General features: G+C 47.0%; 1 long non-coding RNA gene across 1 annotated transcript in view; it reads left to right on the top strand.

Moving 5' to 3' along the window:
- LOC108449593 overlaps positions 1-7,827 on the top strand; it is a 75,598-nt gene extending 67,771 nt beyond the window's left edge. Inside the window, exon 4 of the long non-coding RNA XR_001865815.1 lies at positions 6,410-7,827. This is a non-coding gene — a long non-coding RNA (uncharacterized LOC108449593). The remainder of the gene's footprint in view (positions 1-6,409) is intronic.
- The last annotated feature ends 1,977 nt before the right edge of the window (positions 7,828-9,804 follow it).

Here is a 9,804-nt window from a genome sequence, read left to right as displayed (position 1 = left end):
TCCAGCACCTCAGCCTTGGGCTAGGTCTTCTCCTGGGTCTGCTGGAGCTCAGTGGGGAAACTGGGCTGCCTTGGACCACGCTTGGCTCTTGAAGCATCTTTAGGTTTCACTGAGCTTCTGCTCCTGAGGGTGGTAAAGGAATTTATGTCCACTAGAAAACATGACAGGTGGCAGAAGGCGTGAGAAATTTGGTACCATGAGAGCAAGGAGGAAGGGAAACATGGAGGAGGAAGGAGACTGCTCTTCCTTCCTGTGTCTCTTCCTTCCACTCTCCATCCTTCCTCTTCCTGCTTGGCTCTCTGCCTCTGGGACACAACCTCCTCTTAAGGGGTGCCATCACCCCTCCTGGTTAGGAATCCAGTTGTGCAGCTGAGAGATGCTGATTTTTGGAAGCCCTGTTAAATGTTTTTGTTTGCTTGTCTTGGAGATTAAGCGTGGGAGCAGTTGCAGCCTGCGCTGACAGTAGCTGACAGTTGCATCTGACATATATTTCAATTTTTGTTATCTTCCTGCAGCTGTTTTCACAACACTCATATAAAAGGTCCACTTATCTCGCTCCTGCCACGGTAGAAAAGGCTTAAGAAAACATTCCTGTTTGTTTGTATTGAAACTGGTATGGTTTGTGGCTTTTATGTTTTCTTGCAGGGTTTGCGTTTTCTTTTTTTTATCATCTTGAACTCTTGAGCAGGAGCTAACAAAACACAAGGGCAGAGTCTTATCTCTCCTACATCAATGCAAAGGTAGGACTGTCACTGACCGTGGGATTGCATCGTCTCATTTCAGAGGCATGCCCTCTGTCTTAAATAAATAGATGAATCCCTCTGCAAATGCTAGGCACATTAATTTTCCACTCCCTTTTCTTACTCACTAAGGTATGTTGCACTGTAGTTATTAGGAGTCTCACAGATCTCCTATAACACAGCAGATGCATCGTTATTAAAGACCTCTTGTTTTTATTGTTCATAGAAACAGCTGTATCAGAGGGACAGATGTAGAGGGGTTATTTGGCATCCTGGGACAGTGCATTGATCCACGCAAATGCAGCTTTGCATGGATGGACCAGGGGGTTGCACACATCTAGCTACCCTGCATGTAGCCAGCAGCACTGTGAAGTTTCAGAGGAAGCCTGGAAGTCTGGGAGATGGTAGCCCACATGGTGCCTGCAAGGCTGGCCAGGTTTGGCGCTGCAGCTTCTCTGGGACATATGGGATTTGGGACACAAGCTGTGGCTCCTCATGTCCTTTCCTTCTGGTGGCTGGTGTGGTCTCCTGCTGTTCAGGAGATGTCCTCCAGCACAGCAGTGGTGTTTGTCCAGCCTGGAATGGTAGCCAGGGGCTTGTTTGTTTTTGTTATTAGATTGACTGAGAGATTGCAGACTAGGGGAAGGAAGAGCTTGATTTCTCCTGTGTGTGCTCTCAGGTGCTGGGCTGAGACTGTGCTTTTCTGGTGGGGAGGCAGAGGGGTTTATGATGTCATTACAAGTCTTTGTATCTCTGGTCATTAGCTAGATGCAAATCATGAGATTTTTAAATTGGTTAAAATTTGCACAGAATAAGTGAGTCAGACGCTTCCCCCTTTGCAGTGGTCTTCCTGTCTGCAGATTGGTGGCGGGCACTGAGGGTTTCACTTGTCACTCTGCTCCAGCAGCTCGAGGTCAACTGGAAACCCTTTTCAAAGGCTGCATTCCTTTGATCAGTGACTAGTGAACTCAGGTATTTAAGGTAAATGTTACAGCTTTCTGGGAACGTCACCTGAGTTGCCACATAAATGGCGTGAAATTATTATCACGCAGCCAGTTCAGCTGACACAGGAATGTTTTCCACATGTGTGGAGATACAAGAGAGGACCTCTCAGTGCTCCTGGATGCTGAGGAATTCAGCCTCTCAGCCTTTCTGAGAAGAGGTTTTCCTGCCTGCTTTGTAAACTGTGAGAACAAAACATACAGATGAAGAGAATTACCCGAGATCGTGTAGGATGCTGCCGTGCTCCAGATCAGAATCGTCATCTTCCCTGTCCCAGTTTTCACTCCATCTATTAATACACCACACTATTTTTAGCCCTCTAAGTAGCCACGTTGTTTGTAATTAGCTTCACTAATAACTGCTCTTCCATACGCTGCAGGATCCACCAGCGGAGCACCACGCTTTTCCGAGCCAAGCTAAATACAAGGGCGGCTAATAAAAGGCATCCGCATTTCCAGTTGGTTGCTGCTGAGCAGACACGTGTCCTTGTAGCTCTTGTGATCAGTCAGCTGCCTAAATACAGCTCCTGTACTTGGGTTAAGGATGAGGTGTTACTACTCAGGGTTTCCGGGGCGTTCCCTCGCTGACCTTTCAAGAAAGTGAAGAAGCACGGTTTCTCCCTCTCTCCGGCGTGTGCTGAGTCAAGGCTGCTGCTTTCGAAGAGAGATAGCATCTTGCAGTACCTAGAGCTGGAAATTTAATTAATGGCTGCAAACATCTTAGATGACGGCTGTATTTACACCCAAGAGAATTAGTAGTTACTGTAGGGATTGGGAGGTGCACTTGGAGCAGCTGCATGGAGCTGAGTTACCGAACCAGATGCAGATCCAGCAGATGACTGCAGAGGAGATGATGGGAAGCTGCAGTTCTCTTGAATTCTACCAGTGACTGCAATTTTGCTCCATTAAAAACACAACTGCTTCACCAGTACCAGCACGAGGGTCCTACCTAAGCAAACAGACACATTAGCAGTTAGGAGGAACAGACTTTTTCACACATTTTCTTTTAAGAATCCAATCTCCATACTTCCAAGCCCAAAATTAGGAACCCAAAAATGTTCTCCAGCATGCAGAAAATGAGTAACTGGATGACTGCAGTGCTGCATCACCTCACTGCATGCTTGCTATGTGACTTTTGCAACAACTTTGTGTACAACAGCAGTTGTAGAGGCAGCCAAATGAGCTCCCCTTTCAGAAAATGCCCACATCAGAGAGTTATTAACTCGAGCGCTATGACCTCTTTGTGAGAGCACTGCTCATTGCCTCCAGATCTGTAAGATCTGTGTGAACGTCACCATGTTTTGCATGCGAGGTTTTTTTTCGCTCCCCCTCTTTGATATAAATATATCGAGATAGTTATCTTTAACTGTGCACACACACATGCCAGCCAAGCTGGTTCACTGAACACTGGCACAAGCCATGTATGCTTAAACCAGCGGTCTTTATTCAGGCAAAGCCCCTGTTGATTTTTCCTTGCTTCTGTAAATTCCAAAGCCTTGGTCCGAAGCTGGCAGTGTACGTTTGTTTGCCTTTGTATCGTAATACAGATGGGTAATCCTTGTAATACAGCTACGTCTATTTCCCAATAGAAATGTGCAGAACTGTGATAGGTTGCTACATAGGTTATTATTGATTTTATTCTTTTTATTCCTGCAAAACTGGCTAGGCTAAATGCTATATTAGACCAAATAGAACTCTCTATTTTTTTTTTCTTCACCAGAAATGAAGCTGGCAAAATGGTCTTTTCATTTGCTGGAGTCTCCTAATTTGTGTCTAATATTGTATCACACGTGCTGCAAAGTACTGACAGGGCTAGATTACATCTGTGGCCAGTTCGGTTCCTCAGTGCTTTATTTGCATCCTGGCAATAACATATGACAGTTTTTTCCCCCTCTTCCCTCAATGCTAATTTTGTATGAAATGCATGTTTAGACATTTTAAAGGCAATTTTGATCACAGAGCATAACTGAAACAAAAAATACCAAGCCAAGCCCCAAACCCAAAATTAAAGACTCTAGTAGGAAGGTTTCAAAGGAGAGTCTAGAAAAACGGGGCTTTCATAGAGGACAAGTTGTCCTTCCAGGAGTGCTGACTGGGTCCAGTTCTCATGTTCTTCAGATAAATTCAAATGGGAAGAGGTGGACAGGAAGACCTGGGATGGAAAAGCCTGGAGCAGCAGGTTGCTTGTTCAAGCCCAGTACAGGTGTATCAGGGAGGAGATGACCGTCTGAGGCAGAAGGATTCTGGTGCTTCAGGAGCAAATGGATCTCGCTTGTCATGATGGTAATTAGGCTGAACATAAAAAGAAAGTTTCTTGTTTTCAGGGAAGCTTTTAAATAAGAGTGTTGGGATTAAGGTGTTTGGTTTGTTTCTGGGCAGGATCATGTGTTTGCCTGAGGTTAATGCATATGGAGTTCATGCCCCAGAGAGACCCTTCTCAATCCTTTAAAAAAAGAAAAAAAAAAGAAGTAAAATGTATATAATGAAAATAAGCTTGAGGTTTCAGGACAGAATAAGTTGGCCTGGTTTTATTTCTAAATGGCTGTCCTCATATAGAGCCTGTGCTCCAATGAAGGAATCATTTTTATTCCAAGGTTGATACAGTTAAGTGCTGAGGATGACTGTGTGAGGTTGTGGTTATGTGGCCCTTTTCATCCAGTATGAGTGTGTCCATTCCAGAGGGGCTGGTCACTCTGCCTTTGCTCTCTCAAATTGGTTTCCATCCCATCCCTGCTGGTGGTGCCTGGGTGTGCCTGGTCCTGCAGCAATGCACCACTGACTTGAACAAAATTTAACCCAGAGGAAAAACACAGTCAAGCTTGTTCTTGATTGTGTCAGTTCCTGCACTTGTCTGACAAAAGCCTTTGTTCCCAGGGCAGGTAAGGAAAACAGAGGTCACCTTGAGCAGTGCTGGGGATGCAGTGTGAAATTGGCCCAGCAGTGGGTCCCCAGTATGAGAGGAACATGGACCTGTTTTAGCAGGTCCAGAGGAGGCCATGGGGCTGGTCAGAGGGCTGGAGCATCTCACCTGTGAGGAAAGGCTGAGAGAGCTGAGGTTGTTCAGCCTGGAGAAGAGAAGGCTCTGGGGAGACCTTAGAACACCTGAAGGGGCTACAAGAGGTCTGAAGAGAGACTTTTGACAAGGACATGGAGTGATAGGACAAGAGGGAATGATTTTAAACTGAAAGAGGCTAGGTTTAGTTTGGACATGAGGAAGAAATTTTTTATGATGAGGGTGGTGAAATGCTGGAACAGTTTGCCCACAGAAGTTGTAGATGCCCCATGCCTGGAAGTGTTCAAGACCAGGTTGGATGGGGCTTTGAGCAACCTGGTCTACTATGCCTGGAAACTGTCCCTGCCCACATCAGTTGATTTGGACAAGATGATCTTTAAAGGTCAACTTCCAACCCAAACCATTCTGTGATTCTATGAAATGCTAGCCATGACAAGAGCTCTTTTTTCCAGTCCCTTCTAGATAGGAGGAGACGGAAGTAGCCATCTCAGGCTTCACTCTTGGGTGTGGAGGTCTTGGGGTTTGGTGGATCTGTGTTGGTCCCCACAGCCATGACCTTGTGCTTCTTCCCACTTGCAGGCAAGCTGACAGAAGCATTGTGCCCACCCTGGAATCCCCTTGCCCACAAAGCCTCCCAGCTGGGCTGCGAGAACAGAAAATGGACTCCTCTATGCTGGCAGGAGCCTGCATGGCAGCCTGTGTGAAACGCATTGGTGGCTCTGAGATACCATGACAGGGTGATTCATGCATGGGGTTTTCTCTCATTTTCTGACATGTGAAGCTGGGGAGGTATTTGGAGTTTTCTCCCCTCACAGCCCCCTCTCCCCAGCTCCCCTCTGAAATCTCTGTGAGACACCCATGCAATGACTCAACCTTCTTGGGAGACCCTTGGGGTATTTCCTCCACCTCCCCAGCAGCGATTTCTCTGTGAGAAAGTTCGCTAAGGCTTGGCCTCAGCTCCTGTGGCTCACCAGAATCCTCCAAGGGACAGGCAGGCAGCAAACACAAAGGTCGCATATGGCTGGGTGCAAATGAGCCTGTGCAGTCATTCAGGGTTGCTTTCATCAAACAGATTTGAAAGAAGGTGTCTTTATCTTTTTCTGTCATTATTTTCACCACTAAATTATTTGCAACTTAGTTGTTGTGCTTTGGTCAAAACTGGAGGAGGTGAGGAAGCATCCCCCGTGTCCAGGATTGTTTTGCACCCAGTGCGTGGCTGGGTTGCAGTTTCACAGCTCTTTGGGATGTTAAAGACACTGACCCCAAGCAACTCTTCCTGAGCACTGTGTCCTTACTTGGACAAACACTCACTGCCAAGCAAGGAAGGGATTAGCACAAACCCCCCAGACTGACACATCTGTACATTTGAGTCCCAGTCCCAAAAGCTGCGTCGTGCTGTGCCATAGGTGTTGGTTGAAGCATCCACAAGCAGGAAGGGTCATACTATGGTTGATTTAGTGGTACTTCACTCACACTCCATGTGGGCCCTAATATTTGTCTTGCAGCTCCTGGTGTGCATGTCTCATCCAATGACCCCCAAACCACCTGTCCCTCTGCCACTTTGGGTGCTGTCTTGCTGACCAGATACCATCCCCTACATTTTATTTCTTTGATAAAATCTTCTGATAGGTTTTTTCTTCTTGTTTTCTTCACAGATTTATCTGGAAAGTATGACCAACAGGAGCAGCTTACTCACCATTAGATAAGTATTGCAGATGACTCATGCTGGAGTATTGATAGCTGTGCTGCTGAGATGGATATCCTGTTTTATAACAGCTGTAGTGTGATACCAAGAGCCAGGAACCTTAATTTCACCACCCATGCTTTTTCATGAATGTGCTTTTGGTCTCTGACACCTTTTCTCCTTGGTTTGTCCATCTGAAGGGTTCACAGGGGATGTTTTGCTTCCCTCAGTGGGGTACAGGGTATGGGGCAGCTCATGTCACCTTGAAGTGAAAGCTACTGTTGAAAAGCTGCAGCTTTATAGCTGTTCTCCAGGACATGCAATATTTGTCTTTTTAATAGATGCCATTAGTGGCTTTCCTCGATTCTTTGGGGTTTTTTGTTTTGTTTGTTTTTTTTCAGAGCCATTATACCCCTTCTTCAGGAGAACAAACCGGAAGGTGCAGAAACAGGTAAGGCATGTTACTTTCAAGTCATTAAGGGCAAAATACTGGCCTCAATAAAGTGCAAAAAAAAAAAAAAATGTTGACTGCATGGCAAGTGAGAGTTGTACCCAGTGTGCCCAGTTCTATGTGAGGCCCTGGAATCACTACATTCAGGGACAAATTTGCAGGGTACCTGAGAGCATGTGTCTGAACCTTCCTCTGCTTCCAAAACCACTGGGCTCAAGGCTGTGTGAGCAATAGATGATGAGATTTAAGAAGTGATGAGCAAGAGAAAGGAGCCTGCCCTTGGGGGAGATGCAAAAGGAGCTGAGCTGTGAAGGTAGAGGGTATGTACAGGATGGCAGGAGCTGCTGGGGAGGTGTTAACCCACATGGGGTGGCAGGCGACTGAGGTGGCTTTACCTTGGACGGGTGCAAAGCGCCATACAGCAGTGAGGGAAATTTGGTGTTAAAAGGAGAAATCTTGCAAGGGAGTGTTGCAGCGAGGGCCATGCCAGTGATGTCAGTGTGTGTGGGTGGTGTCACTGGGGATGTCACTGGGGGTGGCTGGGGCCTGTACCACACTCTTGGGCATCACCTGTGGTTCATGCCATGGCTTAAACTGCTGAGGATGTTTGGTTTCCATGAAGGTGCTGGGCCATGGCTGAGCAGCTGTGGCTTGAGCAGTGTGTCCCTTTCACCAGCAGCAGCTTGGGGCAGGACTTTCCAGTGGGGCAGTGGAGGCGTGTCAGGTGCTGCACCTGACTTCTCAGCAAACATGAGCCAGAGCCCAGGACGAAAAAATCTGGCTTGAGGACCTGTGCTGTGTTCCAGGGGCATGATTTGGGTCTGTGCATTTACTGTGAGGATGGTGTGACACTAGAGCTGGTTACCCAGAGAAATTGTGGATGCCCCATCCCTGGAAGTGTTCAAGGTTAGGCTGGACAGAGCTCTCAGCAACCTGATCTAGTGAGAGCTGTCCCTGCCCATGGCAGAGGGGGGTTGGACTAGATGATCCTTGAAGGTCCCTTACAACCCAAACCATTCTGTGGTTCTATGATTTTGATACTTTGCTACATTCATCGGAGCTTCTGTTCTTCAGGCTGTTGTGGCACTTTGGAATAAAGAACTGTGTCCTGCTCATGTGTAAAAAAACACATACTGCATCTGGCTCCAGCAGAAACCCCTGCATGAGGGCTTGTAACGTAGTCTCAGTTAGGTCCCTGCCTTATAGAGTAGAAAATGCCTTTAAGGCCTCCTCCCTTTAGGCTCTGCATCAGATATTCACATGCTGTGAAACAATCTCAGGACTAAATTTTTCTGAGTGATAATCTGGTGTTGCTCTTGGTAGAAAGGGTGGGCGTTTGGCTTTGGGGGATTATGTAGCATCAGTCAGTGACTGCCAGGGTCGGGGTATCAGGAATTTTACCACTTGGGGCATATCCTTCTGCATTGACATGCCTAAAAAAAACCCCAAAACTCTGACAAATGCTCTTAACCATCACTTGGTGGAAATATTTTTGGGGTAGAGAAATGAGAACACAAGGCCCTGCCTCACTCACCTTGCATCACTGGGGTCAGGATGGCAGCTCAGAGGCAGGATCTGTGCTTCCCCGTGGTGGTCTCAGCTATACATATTCAAATTGAGCACCCAGGCATGTCACCTCACTGCAGCCCGGGGCTGAGAGAGGCACAGGGGCTTTCCAGCCCTGCAGGCCATTATTAGTAAGAGGGTTTGCGCCTGATGTGTCTTTTGGTTCAAGCTGTGAACTGCCACCGGGCTCTAAAAACTGCTGCTGAGCCTTGGTAAGAGTATTGCAAAAAGTTTCCGAGAAGCATAATAACTTCCCTAAATATATATGTGTCTAAAGATGCTTGGGCATGTGTTCATGCTGAAAGTTTGCTGACCCCAGTAGAGGGGATTTGTACTATTGCCATCATTTGGGAAGCTCAGGCAGGTAGTGGACAAGGATAAGGAAGTCGTCGTTGGGGTTTTGCTTCTCTGTCAGTTTGGGATGGTGGATTTGGGGGCATGTTTGCGGGTTTGGTGAGTAGGTAGAACAATTTAGAACAATGTGAGTGGCGTGTATGGTAACTTCAAGATTGTGCCAGTTGAGCAACTAGATCAGGGATTACAGATCCCAGGGCACCTGAAGTCCAAATAGGTTTTTAAGTCACACAGGTCATTTTAAAAGCGATAATTAAGTTTCTGAGTTCCTCACTAGTGCCTACAAATGTTCATGCAAATGGCTCATGAAGCACTTGCAGTCTATAACTTCTGCTAGAGGAAAATGTGCTATTAGGTGGAAATTAGCTGCCCATGTGGCATTTTCTGTCTTGGAGTCTCAGGGAGTTTTACTGAGTTGTGTTAATACAGCTGTGCTGAAGGTACTACTCATCTGCATGCTCTGATAACCATCCTCATGTGAAATGGATCCCTGTGGAGCTGTTTGAGATGTTGCTGCTCCTAGTTCCCAACCTGCCCGCTTGCCAAAAGCTGCTACCCACAGAGGCAGGGCTAAGGATGGGCTTTGCGTGCCGTACCTGTACCTTATCCCTTGCTCTGTATGAGCACAAACCCATCTTTGCTTACTGGGAGAACTGGAGCACCAGATGGGAAGCTGAAATGTGGCATATCTATTCGGCCTCCCCTTAACTGGAGGGGTGGAGGATCGAAGGCTGGGAGTGCACTGAGGTGGAGGCAGTGACATGTCAGGTGCTGAAGTTAGGCTTTGAGAGCAGTTTTGCCCTCTGGAAGTGTCTGCTTTTTTACGCTGGACTGGTTGGCAAGGTGGGAGCCATCTCATGGCACCCTCCCCATGTAGGTCAGCAGTGCAGCTTCTGGTTTATGCTGCAGCCAGGGGAGATCTAGTCAACATTGTCCATGGGGTTTAAGGTGTGATGGATCTGATGAATGGGATGAATTGCACCTTCATCTTCCTT

This window comes from Corvus brachyrhynchos, unplaced genomic scaffold, assembly GCF_000691975.1.
Source record: "Corvus brachyrhynchos isolate BGI_N302 unplaced genomic scaffold, ASM69197v1 scaffold28, whole genome shotgun sequence".
NCBI lineage: Eukaryota > Metazoa > Chordata > Aves > Passeriformes > Corvidae > Corvus > Corvus brachyrhynchos.
Note: the sequence above shows the minus strand (reverse complement) of the source record. Positions and strands in the feature narration are given on the sequence as shown.